Raw genomic sequence first — 17751 nt, 5'->3', positions numbered from 1 at the left:
TGCAGTTTTAAAAACAGATATTAAAACACAAGTTTGCAGGCAAATGTTCTAAGTGACACTATACCACCGAAGCGTGCCCACTTCAGCTAGCAGCATGCACCACGTCGGCTGCACATGCGCATTTGGGTCCACCTAAGTAGTGGTGGTGGCGGGACAGCTAGACCACTGACTGAGCCAGAAGTGGTGCGTGCTGCTCCCAGGGCCGTCCGATCAAATGGCACTTGCAGCGTCGGACTGGGGCCGGGAGATCAAGGCACCTAGATCTCCTGTAGTCATTCATGTAGCCAGGGTTTACACAACTTCAGTCAAATCTAAATCAGACTATGTGTGTGGCATCTGGTACACTGCTACATTATGTGTCCCAAACCCTGTGGGTAGCTGACACAGCACATGTGGCTAACAGCATCAGTGCTGAGTTGTATGTAGCTGCTGTCACTGCACATCCTCAACATTGAGTCCCACTAAGCACAACATCATCCCAAAATGAGCCCAGTGAGTGTAAGCTGGACAACTATCCATATAAATAAAGCACTGTGTACAGACATATTTGCACATCACATGGTCAGTCCATCATGACTGTGGGAGGAGTTTGCATTAGACACACAAAAATGATAGGCAATTCAACATGAAATCTGTATATATGCCCACATGGATGAAAATGACATGTGAGTATGAACAGACCAATGCATTTATTCACATATGTACTGCTATGACATGTGTGGCCAGACTTAAGTTAAATGTCACACTCTCAAATCCCTTTACAAGGTGCTGAAACTAGTTTTGCTAAATTTGTGTGGATTATTTATGCAAGTCGCACAGCAAGAATGCTAATGCACAATGCGTTTACAGGCATGGTAGGCGTGCTCCGAGGCATTGAATGTTTCATAACATAACATAACATATATTTACAGTGTTCCGTCTGTTACGCTCACTCACATAGTGCATCTTAGATGAGGCCCTGTTTCACCTTGATTTCTGTGCTGACACTCTGCATGTGTTTGAGATGAGCAGGTAGTCGGTCCTTCATCATAAATGTTTACATTGGAATCAGAAAGCTTGCTCCGAGTGTACTATGTGACATGGTCTATGGCCTCTGCTGTCCATTGATGTATGTGTGTACATACTCACGGACTGGCACACAATGGTATGCAACACATTGTTAAAAATATTCCTCATCTTGTTTCCTATGCCAACAGCTCAAGGTTCATCAGAGTAAGGCTATACAGAGGGCCATCACCCGCAAGGTGTGAGTCCTGGGTGTCTCAAACTGATGCCATAATCACTGCCACAAAAGGTGGGATGACATCTGCCGCCTCAGCAAAAACGGAGCAGAACTGAAGCTGGGCCCTCGAAGTGGCAGGTTGGCGCGCAGGAGCCTGACCCCAATAATGTCCTGTATCCTGGTAGTAACACAGCCAGAAATGGATGGATGCTTGAGGGCCCAACAGCAGCAAGTTGGGGGTGAGTATTGTGCAAAGTGTGACTTGACGCATGAGGGACTGCATTAATACCAGCCCAGAGCAAGCCCCAGAGCAAGGCCCAGAGAAAGGCAGGACCTCTGGGATGTCTCTAGTTTGATGCAATCGCCTCTAAGTAGCCTCAGTGCCGACTGCAGAAGTTCTGCATGTGTACAACGTTTGGATTCTCATGTGGGAAATACATAAAGGGTGTCATAGCAATTCATCTTGACATGTTTTCATATACCATCTGGTGAATGTTTGTCTGAACTGAGACATTCCTACATAGGAGAAGACGTTGTGTGAATTGTGCAGCCCAATACACTTGTCAGCCTTGTGTGTGCTCCGTGGCTCCAACAATAGTGTGCTCATGTGATGATGTGTAAGTGGATAGAGACATGCACAAATGTGGACTCAGGGTGCAGTGAGTCAGCAGAGGTTACACCTGTCCCATGGGTTGTTTTTTTTCTAAATGATACAGATGACAACATCACTGCAAAAATGTAGCCAAATAACAGCAGCATGGCATCACATGAAGTAATTCCCTGCCACAGTGATAGAAAGTGCATACAAGCGCTCATTGTGTAGATGGTGATGATTGCAGTGATGCATTGGCTGATCTGCATTTGATAATTGTGCACAAGGCAACATGTCAGGGATGGTTAGACAGTGAATGTTTGATTAAATGTAGCTAAACATGTCTATTTTGAGATTAGTTTGGCACCAGGATTAACATGGTTGGATGTGATCAGTGGGTATGGCAAATTGTGATGTGAGTGGGATATTGGACTGTGTGCATTGTGGAGGTCTGTCCATATTCATCAGTGCATGGTGATGTTGTGGCTACTGCTTCCAATCAGCAAGTGATTTCTTGGGACATTGATGTGTAATGGATGTCATCAGTCGGCACAATTTACGGCTGTCAGATACCAGGGCCTAGGTATGGGCACACATTAGCTGTCCTTAAGGAGGCCACTCATAGCGTCATCTACAGAAGGCACGCTCATGCCTTGGATTATTGACGGCTTGGCAGGAAATTGAAATGGTGTTGGTATGTGACATGTTACAACACGCAAAGAACTTGCATCACATTACCCAAATCATGCTATTGTGCATTGTCTTTGTGACAACATTAGTACATGGGACTTAGTAGCCCCTTTTCCCCACACAATATGTGTCCATGTGACATATGCAGGAGTGTGAGTTTCAGAGACATCAACTGGCAGTAAACAATCATGTTAGGGTGCATTGAGAGATTTGTGGTGTGCACTTCCATGTCATTGATACATCTACAAAGTAGTTACAATTGTTTAACTGTAGTTGTGCTTCAGTGCCAAACATATTGGATGTAAGGAGTTAATGTCACTTAACAATTGATAGCTTTCAGTTTGTATCTGTGGGGTTCAGTGAACTCATACTTCACTTCAAGTGTGAGAAACACAACATATTTTGATGTATAGCTCTCTTACCTGCAGGAATGTAGGCATGCCTACAGAGGATAGGATGTGATGTTGAGATGTAGACACATGCACAGAGCTTTGGCTCTGTCAAGGCAACATGATGCATGACTATCCACTAAGCATGTTTCCATGCATCAGCTGATCATGTGAGAAGTTTGGATTATGCAGACAGTACATGGAGAAGTTGGATGTGGGACTTTCAGTCCAAGTATTTCTGTTTGTATATAAAATCAAGTTTGTGAGCAGGCCACTTTTCTGAACCTATGTCTCTGTCTCTTGCAGCATCTACTGAGGAAAGGGAAGTAGAGGGACTCAACACTGTAGGGGTAGCTACTGGCATAACTGGTCCCAGGGAGTACAGCGACACTGAGGGGACCAGTGCCTCGGAGGGAGACAGGAGTGCTCTAGAGGCGTCTGGTCTGGAAACACCTACCTCCACATCTTCACACTCCAGTGGTGATTCCTGGGTGTTGGCGGGCACAGGAAGTTCAACATCTGCTTCTTTGTCTGCCACACCCTGTTCTGTGTCCTCCCTCACTGATGCTCCCCAAAGTGGTATCCAGGGCCACAGCCCTAAAAGTGTAGAGTCTCCTTTCCACCAGGCACTGCTGCCCCTCTTTCCCCAGCTGCCCATAGTGTGGAGGCCAGAGACATCTTGTGGCATCTGTGTGTGGGTCTGTCTCTGCTCCTGAATGCCCTCCAGGACCATGGCAATAATTTTTCGCAGGTTGTTGCGTTCATAGAGGGCATTCATTCAGACGTGGCTGGCCTGCACAAAACTGTCCAGTCTTTGGCCTCCACAGTGACAACAGCCATTCTGCTGTCCCAAGCTCACAGTCCAGTTCCTTTCCCTCCACAACCACACTCCCAGTGCCCCCACCTGACCAGAGCAAACACAAACCAGAGCACTCAGGGACCCAGTCATCCACATACAGCACACAACAACAGCACTCCACGTTACAAAGACACAAAAAGCACACATGACTGCTCCACAACAAGCCCATTACAGGACACTCAGAAACATAAGGAAAAAAAACATGCATCCACATTGGTCACGGCAACTAATGTGCTTATTGTCTCAGAGGCTTAATGGGGACATGATGCTTGTCTTTGATGGTCTACTCTTGTCCTCTTCATTCTTTTGTCGGTGTTCTCCTTTTGTACACATGTCATATTTGGGTGCTCTACTTCAACAGCAGCTATTTCAATTCACATGATGACTTTACGGGTGGATAGGGTCCATCATATCTATGGGTTCTATCTTGATGTTTGAACACCAGTGTAGATGTGTAATCTTCTTGGGTAGGTATGGCTTCATAGTCACATGGGTACATTAGAATGTGTACACTTGAATACTCATACAGTGTGATTGTCCGGTCATTAGCTGAAGCATTGATGTGTGTGTATCCTTGAGCATGACCCTTTCACACATGTATGATCCAGTAGACAAGTGCCTGTTTGTTTACATGATCAGACACCTGTTGGAGGTTTTGGGCACATGTAGGAGTTGTTTCCGGAGCAATGGGCAGTGTGTCGGTATAACCTCACAATTCTAGGGTACACTTACTTCTTGTCCACATCATTTGTGGGTATGCAGAGTATGTCACTGCAATGTCTGTGTAGTGAGTTTTGGGGTCAGCGATGGCTCTTGCTTACCTTTGTTCTCACTGTACTGACTGGCTCTGGCAAACAATCATTATATGTGACTTTTCACATACATTGATGTCACTTTACCCTTTGTTTTCTCCACTATGTGGTATACAAACTCCTACCAGCCCCAACAAGACCATTTGAGGCCTACACATTGTGAGTTACTCCTCTATATGTTTTGCTCTGTACACTCCTCACCTATACTATGCTACTGTATACATCACTTCATTCAAAAGTGCTCCACTCCATGCCATGCCAGTGTTTGACCCTCCCACCACTCCATAGTGTGACACTATACAGTGGGAGTAGGATCTGTGTTCAGACCAGTGTGCCCCTCAGCACTGTTTCACAATTTGTTATGTGCTATTTGAGTCTGCTTGTTTTCAGTCATGGTTGCTCATGTACTTTACAGATGAGTTTCCAGCACATTCCTCTAGTCTTGGTCCATCATATGTGTTTGCATGAGTTGTGCAGCAGTAGGTGATAGCAAAAGTGTCTATCTGTTTGCTGAGGTACTGCTACCCTTGATGAGTGTGAAGCGCTCTGTGTGCTGTGATGATTTGTGATGTTCAAGTTCACGGTGGTGAATTCAGATATGTCTGATCCTGGTTTTAGTGGTGTTCACACACTGCTTACTGTGTATTCACTGCTGTCAGTAGATGTTGCATTGTCCTTATCAGGTGTGTGTCCCCGTGAGGTCCAGCTGAGATTGCTATGGTATGTGTTTGTATGTGCATATGTTATGAATTTGTTGCTGAGGGCTGCAGTCTTTGGCCTGTGTTGGCTCTTTTTAATGACGGGTCCATATGTGTGTAATGTTGTTTTTGCATGACATTGTGTGTGAGGAGTGTGTGTATTGGAATTCATTCATATGGATGTTGAATTTGTTCTGTGCATTTATTGTGGGCATGACACATAAGGCAATGTGGAGTCTTTTTTATTATCTTGTTTTGTGTGCACAATTGTGCTATGACCTCCTATCTTTGAACAGTCACTTTTCAGGATTGTGCGTGTGAATACTTGTGCAACACACTGATACCATGCTCACTTTGTAACCAGTGGAGTGTCTATGGCTGTCTTGGCAGATTTGTCTGGATGCACAAACTTTGGGTTTATATTTGTCATTTGTTTGTTTATTTGGATTAGTTTGGATTATGCTGTCTGTCCAGTTGGCCAGAGGAGAAATGTTATTTCTTTCAGGGTGGTCTGGGATCACATTTCCTAACCACTTGTCTGCTGCGAATGGCCATGCTTGTTGGGCTTCTTTTGGTGTGGTTTGTGATACATATGTTTATCAAATTGGTTGAGTTCAGCATTTGATCTGACATCCTTGCCTGGACCTCAAACATTTTTAGATGCACAATAGGGTGTAGCATTGGGTAGCAGGGAACAAATAGGAGCTTATTTACACCTTTATCAGAGATTGTTCTAGGTGTAGAGCATTGTAGGGGGAAGATGGGTAGGTGAGGGGTATGTGTGAAGGTTATAGGTAAGTTTGACAGTCAGGGGATATCACTGTGAGCAATGAGTGTTGTGCTGGTGTCATACACATGTCATATTAGTAAATAAAGATGAGGGGCTGGCAACCGTATGGCTTATGGCAGGTCATTTCATGCTGGTCCAATGCATTACTTGCATTGCTGGATCACAGTGATACTGCACAGATGATTACTTTCATACAATAGGAATCTCTGTGCCACACATGTATTTGATGCCCTAGGTGTAGTGTCATATGTGGTGCCTCTTGAATTCCATGTACAAATGATACCAGTCTCCATGCATTTCCTGGACTGTGCCCTCCACTTTTGAATGGTTTACTTGTTATCATACAGTGCTGCTGACTGATAGTGTGTGCATGAGGCCTTTGAAGAGACTCTTGCCTCATACATCACTATACAGTTGATGATGATCCTACTGAGATGTCGCTATAGACATCGTGCCTGCACATGACTCCTTGCAGCAGATATGTTGTGCTGACTGGAAGTTCTTTTAGATTTTTCGTGGGGTGGAGTTTGTTATGAGGATCTTGCTTGACTGGGACAATGTGCTGGACTCCTACAACATTGTGGGCAAGTTTTTCTGCCGCTTCCCCGCTGCTGTGACAAGCCTGTCACACTCGGGCTAGATGCCATCACTTCTATGGAGATGGGTGCCCCGATGATGAGGTGACAATGTACCTACTTGCAAGACATGGGTACTCAGGCTATGGTATAAGTTCCTGTGTACACCAGGGTATCCAATGTAGACAGGACACATATTTCAGCACAACTTTGTGTGTTGTGTTGTATAGGGGTTGCATCCGGGGAGATGCTTTTAACTTACCTCTGCTGTTCACCGCGACAGAGTCTTATCTGCTGGTAGTGGATCAGGTACAGCAGTGACAGGGCTTGTAGAGTTGGATCCATGACGGGCAGGAACATGTGTCTCAGACTCAAGTTTCTCTCTTTGCAGCTGTACTTCCGCCATCTCAGATGAGCTTGTTTTACCGCCGCGTACTGATGAGCTATTTGATGCATCGTGATCTGCTTGGTGGTCGGCACGTCATTGCGCATGGCGGACTTTCTCTATTGGCTCCCTCTTGCACTGCTGTGGAACGCAATTTCTGGCACATCCAGAAACACAGTGACTGCCGGAAAAAGGGCTATATTTGCTCATTGTAATATGGCGGTTGCGATGACCACTTCTGGAGTAGCTAACTGGACATTTTATACCACCATCAGCAGCGCCGAGGTGCCTACGACCGCCATCGTAATCAGCCCCTTAGTTTCTTCTTCTTAGAAATAGCAAGCCCTTGTCAAAATGGGAGAAAGTAGGAAAATGTTGTTACATTTGAAGCAATCGCATATTTTCATATTTTCACAATGTATTAATCTGGATCAATAAGGTACAGTCAAAAACAACCAAAGCAAACAGTTATCTAAAAATCCCTTTTTGCAACTCTTTTATTATGCAATGAGGCTGTTGGTACAATCAATGACCATTGACAGTACCTCTTTAGATTCCCATTAATTTGTTGTTCCTCTAGAATGTAACACAACAACAATGAACACAGCATACAAACATTTTATTTTGGAAATTTGTATTCTCTTTGCACCCTCACAACGTTATTCTTTGCCCACCATTCATCTGGAAAAAGCAATGTGTTTTATATAAACTTGAAGAGCCATTTGAACAAATAAGTATTTCTGTACTCTGGAGAATGACTTTGTTCTTCTTTTTCAACTCAACCTTCTGAAAGTACCATGTTATTGACGGTGTTTGTGGATTCACAATACATCTTGAAAATAGCAATTATTTATTGAAGTGTTAAATATTCTGCTTTCTTGTGCCAGCGTTTTGTTGCCATTGTTTTCATGATAGTGTGACAGGGGGTTTTAAATATCCGTGTATCCAGTTCTATTTTGTAGTGTTGCTAAAACAGTTTCTTTGTCACCATGTTTATTCTGTTGCAGCAGCTGGTACACACATTTATTAGTAATTTTTGGTAAGCATGCATAATTTAGTACATTTTTAAATTCTGAAAGTTTTTATGAACCAACTATTGGCACAATCCCTTTCTGTTAAAGTGTTTACATGCACAGCTTCATTAACACATTACCTTTTTCAAAAAATGTTCTCAGTAATCGTCATTCTGTATAGCATCTCATTCTATTGGTTGCCATAAACTTCTCTCATAATTCTCTTTTTCAGCACAGTACAGAGGACATTCCAAGAACACTTTTAACTGTCCAGCATGTTTTCATTGCATGCAGTCCATACCAACAGAGGCGCAGATAAAGTAAACTTGGCCAGGTAAATGTCAAGCCAAAAATCAAAATTTCCACATTAGAAAAATTGCCTTATGTTTTAAGGTTGTACAGCTCCTTCAAACTGCTCTTTGCATCAGAGCCAGTGTTCTTGCAGCAAACATTTCCTATAGTTAGCAAAGAAATTCACATACTTTCTATCTCATTCCATGAACACAGTTCTTGTAGGTAAACATCCTTTACCACTCAGCCTTTGCCACGAAATGACAGTATCATGCCGTTACCACGCATATGCCTTTACCATGCATAATGGTAAGAATATGTAAATATTTTTTTAATCAAAAATCTATTTTAGATGTATTTTTCTATATTTAATTTAAATATATTCATCAAAGTGTCATATTTATATACACATATATAGATGTGTAAAAAAGGTTTTATAAGCGGGATGGAAGAGATAAAGGGGTAATGGGTGGGAAAGTGTATTAATACTTAAGTGTCTATATGCCACCTGTGTTTTAAATATGTAATATATTTAAAAATAGTTTAATATATTTATAATAATTTTAAGTAAATTAATTTGAAAATATGTAAATAAAGTTTTAGGAGCAAAGATGTAAGGAATATAGGTGTAGTGGGTGCGGAATTGTATTAATACTCAGGTATCAACTATGATATCAGAGATTTACCATATCTAAAAATAATGTAATATTTTTAAAAAAAACATGTATGTGCTAAGCATGGGCTGAAAATTCGTTCCACTCGCGGAATTTGCAGATTTTCCGAGATTTCGCGATCCGCGAATCTCGCGAAATCGCGGTAAACTCCGAGAATCAGCGAGGACGAATTTTCAGCCAAGCACTTACAGGGTTACAGCAGCAGGTGCAAAAGTTGAAGCTAGATTTTGTAACCTTTTACAAAAGGGTTACAAAGAAATTAACGTCAACTTGGGCACCTGCTGCTGTAAGCCTGTAAGTGCTTCCTGGCGCCTCGTTGCCTACTTGCAACTATTCTCTGACCCTGCTCTGACCCTTGAAGCAGGGTCAGAGAATAGTTACAAGTAGGCCATGAGGCGCCTGCCACGAAAATTAAACCTCAACAGGAAGCACTGACAGATATAAAAACAAACATTTGCAATGCAATAGGTTTCACATTAGGAAAGTTTGAGCTATTGGTCTTGTAAATGACAATTTTTTGTATTTATGTGTTGGTTTTGAAAATAGCTAAATTAATAGCTTTGTCATTTACAATGCCAATAGTTATAACTTTCGCGAATGTGACACCTATAGCATTTGACATGTTTTGTATTCACATGACTTAGCTGTATTGATATTACAAATTACAATGGCTTTTAATTTTTTTAAATAATTAATACTTAAACAAAAGTGATTTTAATTTATAAGGGAAATAGCTTAAACTTTTGTAAATAACTTTTGTGAAGATTATGTTCAGTGTATTTTATTCTGACAAAAATCCAAGAACAGAAGTGAAATATTAGCATCTTTTTGTGACATTTGTAATAAAGTTTGAAACATTGAGAGAACATATTTGAACCAGTTATTGTTGAATGGTTGCGCAGATTGATGCTGGGGTGGCGCTGAGTGGTTCTGTGGTGGTGCTGAGTGGTGCTGTGATGATGCTGAGTGGTGCTGTGGTGGTGCTGAGTGATACTGTGATGGTGGTGAATGATGCTGGGGTGGTGCTGAGTAGTGCTGTGTTGGTGCTGAGTGATGCTGGGGTGGTGCTGAGTGATGCTGTGGTGGTGCTGAGTGATAATGTGGTGGTGCTGAGTGATGTTGTGGTGGTGCTGAGTGATGCTGTGGTGGCACTGAGTGATGCTGTGGTGGCGCTGAGTGGTGCTGTGGTTGTACTGAGTGATAATGTGGTGGTGCTGAGTGATAATGTGGTGGTGCTGAGTGATGCTGGGGTAGCGCTGAGTGATGATGTGGTGATGCAGAGGGCAGAAAGGCACAAAAAGCAGTCTAACAAAGGGCAGAAGGGCAGAAAAACAAGGGAAAAACAAGTCTAACAGAGGGCAGAAGGGCACAAAAAACTTGTCTAACAGAGGACAGAAGGGCAGAAAAACAAGGGAAAAACGAGTCTAACAGAGGGCAGAAGGGCACAAAAAACTAGTCTAACGGGGCAGAAAGGCACAAAAACGAGTCTAACAGAGGACAGAAGGGCACAAAAAACGAGTCTAACAGAGGGAAGAAGGGCACAAAAACAAGGGAATAACAGAGGGCAGAAGGGCACAAAAAACAAGTCTAGCAGAGGGCAGAAGGGCACAAAAAACGAGTCTAACAGGGGGCAGAAGGGCAAAAAAACAAGGGAAAAACGAGTCTAACAGAGGGCAGAAGGGCAGAAAAACAAGGGAAAAACGAGTCTAACAGAAAGCAGAAGGGCACAAAAACGAGTCTAACAGGGGGCAGAATGAATCCCGCCCTACGTGTTTGTCCACGAAGATGCCACCTTTTTGTGCAATACCTCTACTCAACTGGAGTACTTTCTACTGTCTAATCAGTAAGTGCTCCCTCGTTGGCTAAATGTATTGGGGCAGATTTACAATAACTGGCGCATCCCCAGGGATGCAGCAGTTATTGTGCGCCGCAGCTCCGCCACCCATGGTGCGCCGCATTTACAATGCGGCGCACCATGTGGCTTAAACGGCACAGATGCGTCACGCATCTGTGCCGTAAAAGCAGCGCATTGCTGGAGCTGCGTCAAGCTTGCGACGCAGCTCCAGCAATGCTCTGGGGGGCCCCATCTCCTCAATGCTGCATCAAGCCTTGCGCCTGCTTCAAGCAGGCGCAGGGTTTTGACGCAGCATTGGCCTAAAAGTGACTGAGTGAATTCTTGTAGATTTCACTAAGCCACTTTTAGGAGGCGTTCCTGCGCAGGAACACCCTCCCCTGCGCCGGAACGCCTCCTGATGGCGCAGGGCTTTACAACGTGATGCATCTCTCAGATGCGTCACGTTGTTAATACCCAGCACCATGGCGCATCTTTTGTGCTGCCGCTGCGTCACAAAAGGTCTCGGTAGAGGGTGGCAGTGGTGAACCAGGGAGTCGCAGTGGTGAACCAGAGGGTGGCAGTGCTGAACCAGAGGGTGACAGTGGTTAACCAGAGGGTGGCAGTGGTGGACCAGAGGTGCAGTGATGAACCAGAGGGGGGCAGTTGTGAACCAGAGGGTGGCAGTGGTGAACCAGAGGGTGACAGTGCTGTACCAGAGGGTGGCAGTGGTGAACCGAGGGTGGCAGGGGTGAACCAGAGGGTGGCAGTGGTGAACCAGAGGGTGGCAGTGCTGAACCAGAGGGTGACAGTGGTTAACCAGAGGGTGGCAGTGGTGAACCAGAGGTGCTGTGATGAACCAGAGGGTGGCAGTCATGAACCAGAGGTTGGCAGTGGTGAATCAGAGGGTGACAGTGCTGTACCAGAGGGTGGTAGGGGTGAACCAGAGGTGCTGTGATGAACCAGAGGGTTGCATTCGTGAACCAGAGGGTAGCAGTGGTGAACCAGAGGGTGACTGTGCTGTACCAGAGGGTGGCAGGGGTGAACCAGAGGGTGCTGTGATGAACCAGAGGGTGGCAGTGGTGAACCAGAGTGTGGCAGGGGGGAACCAGAGGGTGGCAGTGGTGAACCAGAGGGTGGCAGTGCTGAACCAGAGGGTGACAGTGGTTAACCAGAGGGTGGCAGTGTTGAACCAGAGGTGCTGTGATGAACCAGAGGGTGGCAGTCGTGAACCAGAGGGTGGCCGTCGTGAACCAGAGGGTGACAGTGCTGAACCAGAAGGTGGCAGGGGTGAACCAGAGAGTGGCAGTGCTGAACCTGAGGGTGGCAGTGGTGAACCAGAGGGTGGCAGGGGTGAACCAGAGGGTGGCAGGGGTGAACCAGAGAGTGACAGTGGTGAACCAGAGGGTGGCAGTGATGAACCAGAGGGTGGCAGTGGTGAACCAGAGGGTGCTGTGCCCATACATGACTGCATGGGTAACTTCGCCATGCATGCAGCTCGCGAACACGCAAAAAGCCCCGCGAACACGCAAAAAACCAAAATCCGCAAATTCGCACAAATTCGCGGATTTTGCGGATTGCGAATTCGATTTCGCGCGAATTCGCGGAACTCAAATTCACTAATTTTGCCCATACTTAGTATGTGCATTAATTTAAAAATATCTAAAATATCAAAATATAGTACCCATTCCCAACATTGTTTATCCTCCATCTTGTGACTAAATTCGTCCGAAACACAAGATGGCGGACTCCCGTTACTCTACCGGTGAGCTACCCGGTTCGCGTACCGGGTAGCGCTTCCACCGCGAAAAATCGAAAAAAAAAGTATTTAATTTTTTTGCCCCGCGGGGCCCTTTAATATCCCCCACATCAATCCTAGGGGGTCAGGAGGGGTCTACCTTGCCCCCTTTCATTCATTTCCCCCTTCGTTTATTTCCACCTCTTGTCTCTAGATCCTACCGAGAGACGAGATGGCGGCCGCCTCGGACTGTTTAGAATGTTGACAGTCACCGGAGAGCCAATCCACTTCTCCTCGCTAAGTTCCGTTACGCGTCTGGTACGCGAACCGGGGCGCTAACCGGGACGCTGTCACAGATATATATATTTTTTTGAACGTTAATTTCTCAAAATCCACTGGAGCACATATCTTGAGACCTAGCAAAGGCACATCGGGCAAACAGTCTCTACAATTTTGCCAAGTTTCATAGAAATCCATTCAGCCGTTCGAGCTAAAAGTGAGTCCAACCGCCCTATGGAAAACTCAATGTTAAAAACACGTTTTGGGACCCCCCTTTTTTCTCAGCCCCCGCTTGACGAAACCCCGCCAAACGTTCGGGGGACGCTCAGACACAAAATGTGCCATTTTCCTGAAAATATCAGCCAATTCCGTCCATCAACGCCAAAGTTATTCAACATAGAATTTTCAGAAATCCCTATTCAAAAAAATCCTAACTATATATACCTACTGGTGATATATAACATTTCTATGGCAAAAAGAAACCCCTCATTTTGTTCCTTTTCAAATTAAATGTATTAAGTGTTACCACTTTATTCCAATCAAGATGACTTCAGGTGTGCTATACTTTTGTCATAAGTAAGACTGTTAGCGTTCTAGTTGTTCTTTAGAACACTCTGGGACATTCTGTCATTGGGCTATAGTTGGGCTACATCTGGCTGATATTTGGGCTACATTTGGGCTCTTTTGTCTCTGGTGGCCATCTTGGGAGACTGCATATCAGATTTTTTTAAATGAAATATAAGAGGATTTGAGAAGTCACTCAAAATGTGCCCTAATTTTTCTTTCTTCAGCACTAATCATAATTTCTATGGCAAAATGAACCCCCTTATTTTGTTCCTTTGCAAATTAAATGTTTTAAGTGTTAACACTTTATTCCAATCAAGATGAATTCAGGTGTGCCATACTTTTGTCATAAGTAAGACTGTTAGCGCTCTAGTTGTTCTTTAGAACACTCTGGGACATTCTGTCACTGGGCTATAGTTGGGCTACATCTGGCTGATATTTGGGCTACATTTGTTTTTTTTTGTCTCTGGTGGCCATCTTTGGGCTACATTGGGCTACATTGGGCTACATTGGGCTACATTTGGGCTCTAACATATATATAGACCAATTTAGCCCAATATATATTTTTCAAAGTTAATTTTCGTCAAAAACCACAGCATATATCTTGAGACATAGCAAAGGCACATCGGGCTACCAGTCCCTACAATTTTGCCAAGTTTTGTGGAAATCCATTCAGACGTTCGAGATAAAAGTGAGTCCAACCGCCCTAAGGAAAACTCAATGTTAAAAACATGTTTTGGGACCCCCCCTTTTTTCTCGGCCCCGCTTGACGAAACCCCCCCAAACCTTTAGGGGACGCTCAGAAACAAAATGTGCCATTTTCCTGAAAATTTCAGCCAATTCCGTCCATCAACGCCAAAGTTATTCAACATAGAATTTTCAGAAATCCCTATTCAAAAATATCCTAACTATATATACCTACTGGCGACCGCCAGTAGGTAATATATATATATATATATATATATATATATATATATATATATATATATATATATATATATATATATATATATATACACATATATTACCTACTGGCGGTCGCCAGTAGGTAGTTCTAGTTAGGATTTTTTTCAATGCAAAATCTCAAAATTCTATTTGGAATAACTTTGGCGTTGGTTAACGAATCTGCCTGAAAATTACCTCAAAATGGCCTCGTCGAGCTCCGGTCCTTCCCTGAAAGTTTGGGGGGGATGCCTCAAGCGGGGGCCGAGATAAAAGGGGGGTCTCAAAATGCGTTTTCCCCATGTTAATTTCCATAGGGCGGTCGAACTCACTTTTAGCACGAACGGCTGAATGGATTTACACCAAACTTGGCAAAATTGTAGGGACTGGTAGCCCATGTGCCTTTGCTATTTCTCAAGATATGCGCTCCAGTGGCTTTTGAGTAATTTAGGTTAAAAAAATATATCTATCTAGAGGCGCGCCCCGGTACGCGCACCAGGGAGCGCACCGGGCGTGCTACGCGACTTGCGCATGGAAAGCTGATTGGCTCACGGGTGTCTGTAAACATTCGAAACAGTCCGGAGCGGCCGCCATCTTGTGTCTCGGTAGGATTGAGACACAAGGTGGCATAAAAAAAAGGGGGAAATGACTGTAAGGGGGCAGGGTAGACCCCCCTGACCCCTTAGGTTTGATGTGGGGGCTACAATAGGGTCCCGCGGGGCATTTAAAAAAAAAAAATCGATTTGCGCGGGTGAGCGCCCGGTACGCGCACCGGGGAGCGGACCGGGGAGCGAAGCATGGGGAAAATCCAGGGCCTTATTTATGAAGGCCTTGCGACAGTTTTGCACCGCCGGTGTAAAAAATGCGCCTCGTTGCACCATATTTAAAAAGTGACGCATCTAGGTATATGCGTCACTTTTTAAACCCCTGCGCCACATTATACCTGCGTTAGGTATAATGTATGCAGAGGGGGCGTTCCCCCCCAAAAAGCCTCGTAATAGTGACGCAGTGAAATCTATGAGATTTCACTGCGTCACTTTTAGGATGCTGTTGCGTCAAAATCTTGCGCCTGCCTGCCTGACGCAAGCCCTTTCACATGGGGCTTTCCCCATGTGAAAGGACGCATTACTGGAGTTGCGTCACTTTTGTGACACACTACAGCAATGCGTCACTTCTGCGCTTACAGATACGTCAGAAATACTGACGTATCTGTAACTCCTTCCGACATGATTAGTCATACATTAAATATGACGCATCAGGAATGTCGTAAGGAGTGCGCACTGAAAAGTGAGCATCGCTGTTTTCACGCAGCGATGTGTCACTTTTCAGAAATGAGGCCCCCCGTTTATTCACTGTGTCACCTTTACGACCCTTTCTTGCGTCAATACGTCCCTTTTGCATACATTACACCTGACGTGGGAATAATGTGGCGCAGGGGCTTACAAAGTGACGCAACTACCTAGATGCGTCACTTTGTAAATATGACTGAATAAGGTGCATTTTTTACAGCACTGGTGCGTCACAAAAAGTGACGCTCCGGTGGCGTTAAAGTGACGCATGGCCTCATAAATGAGTCCTTCAGTCTTCTACTCATGCGTCATATTCAATTTATGACGTATTATGTTGGAAGTTCTTACAGATACGTCAGTATTTCAGACGTATCTGTAAGCGCAAAAGTGATGCATTGCTGGAGTGTGTCACAAAAATGAAGCAACTCCAGCAATGCATCCTTTCACATGGGGCCAAGCCCCATGTGAAAGGGCCTGCACGCCTGCTGTGAAACAGGCGTAATATTTGGAAGCAACAGCGTCATAAAAGTGACGCAGTGATATCTCATAGATTTCACTGCGTCACCTCTACGACCCTTTCTTGGGTCAATACGTCCCTTTTGCATACATCACACCTGACGTAGGTATAATGTGGCGCAGGGGCTAACAAAGTGACACATCTTCCTAGATGCGTCACTTTGTAAATATGACTGAATAAGGTGCATTATTTACAGCACTGGTGCGTCACAAAAAGTGACGCACCGGTGGCGTTAAAGTGACTTCTTCTACTCATGCGTCATATTAAATTTATGACGTATTATGTTGGATGGTCTTACAGATACGTCAGTATTTCAGACGTATCTGTAAGCGCAAAAGTGATGTATTGCTGGAGTGTGTCTCAAAAATGATGCAACTCCAGCAATGCATCCTTTCACATGGGGCCACGCCCCATGTGAAAGGGCCTGCACGTCTGCTGTGAAACAGGCGTAATATTTGGACGCAACAGCGTCATAAAAGTGAGGCAGTGATATCTCATAGATTTCACTGCGTCACCTCTACGACCCTTTCTTGCGTCAATACGTCCCTTTTGCATACATTACACCTGATGTAGGAATAATGTGGCTCAGGGGCTTACAAAGTGACGCATCTACCTAGATGCGCCACTTCGTAAATATGACTGAATAAGGTGCATTTTTTACTGTACTGATGCGTCACAAAAAGTGACGCTCTGGTGGCGTTAAAGTGACGCATGGCTTCATAAATGAGGCCTTCAGTCTTCAACTCCAGCAATGCATCTTTTCTTACCCTTCCACACCCCGGTTCCTTTTCAACATTTTCTTTGAATATCCACATTCCCCATATTCACTCTTCTTCTCCTTACTTTCCTTCCCAACACTCACCTTCTTTCAGTCCCCCTACTTCACTTCCTTTCTCCTCTCATACCTTTCTGTTCTTTCTTACTCATTTTCCTTTCCATTATCAATGCACTCCATTTCACTTACTCTTTTTCATTTTTTTAAGAATATAGCTCTTTGATGAGAATTGGAGGTAGTTCTGAAAAGAACTTTTTTTTCTTCTTTTTTTTAAGAGCATAAACAAAAACAGGGAATGGAAACTGCTCAACAGGAGCAAAAAAACAAAAAAAAATTAGGGATGGGAACGGCAGTGATGGTTCTCCAATGCTCAAACCATGAGCAGGACACTTTGCTCCCCATAGGTAAGGAGTTGATCGCAGTATCTGCATTTCAGGACAGCATTGTTGAAAGCAGGTTGAATATTTGGCACGAGCTCCTGCGATCGCCCCTCCCAGAAGTAGTTGCTCCTCCAGTGGATGTAGAGGCCCCATCACTGGGAACCTCTTGTGCCAGAGCCCTGACACTTTCCCGGGCAAAATTCTGGGGGTGCCTCCTCTCCACATGCTGTATCATTGTAAAGTTCCCAAAAGAATATTTCTTCTTGGGGTCACCCCGTGACAGGACTTGTTTGCAGATCCTGCACTCCACTTTTGGAGCATTCACCTTTTTCTGGTTAGGTGGTATTTAAAAAAAAATCCAAATGAAATGCTCCTACACCTTTGGTTGAGGAGGCTCTTCATTGATGAATTCATGCTCATCTTCACTGCTGGATTCTCTGGCAGCC

This window comes from Lissotriton vulgaris, chromosome 12, assembly GCF_964263255.1.
Source record: "Lissotriton vulgaris chromosome 12, aLisVul1.2, whole genome shotgun sequence".
Classification (NCBI taxonomy): Eukaryota; Metazoa; Chordata; class Amphibia; order Caudata; family Salamandridae; genus Lissotriton; species Lissotriton vulgaris.
This window is presented reverse-complemented; position numbering follows the sequence as displayed.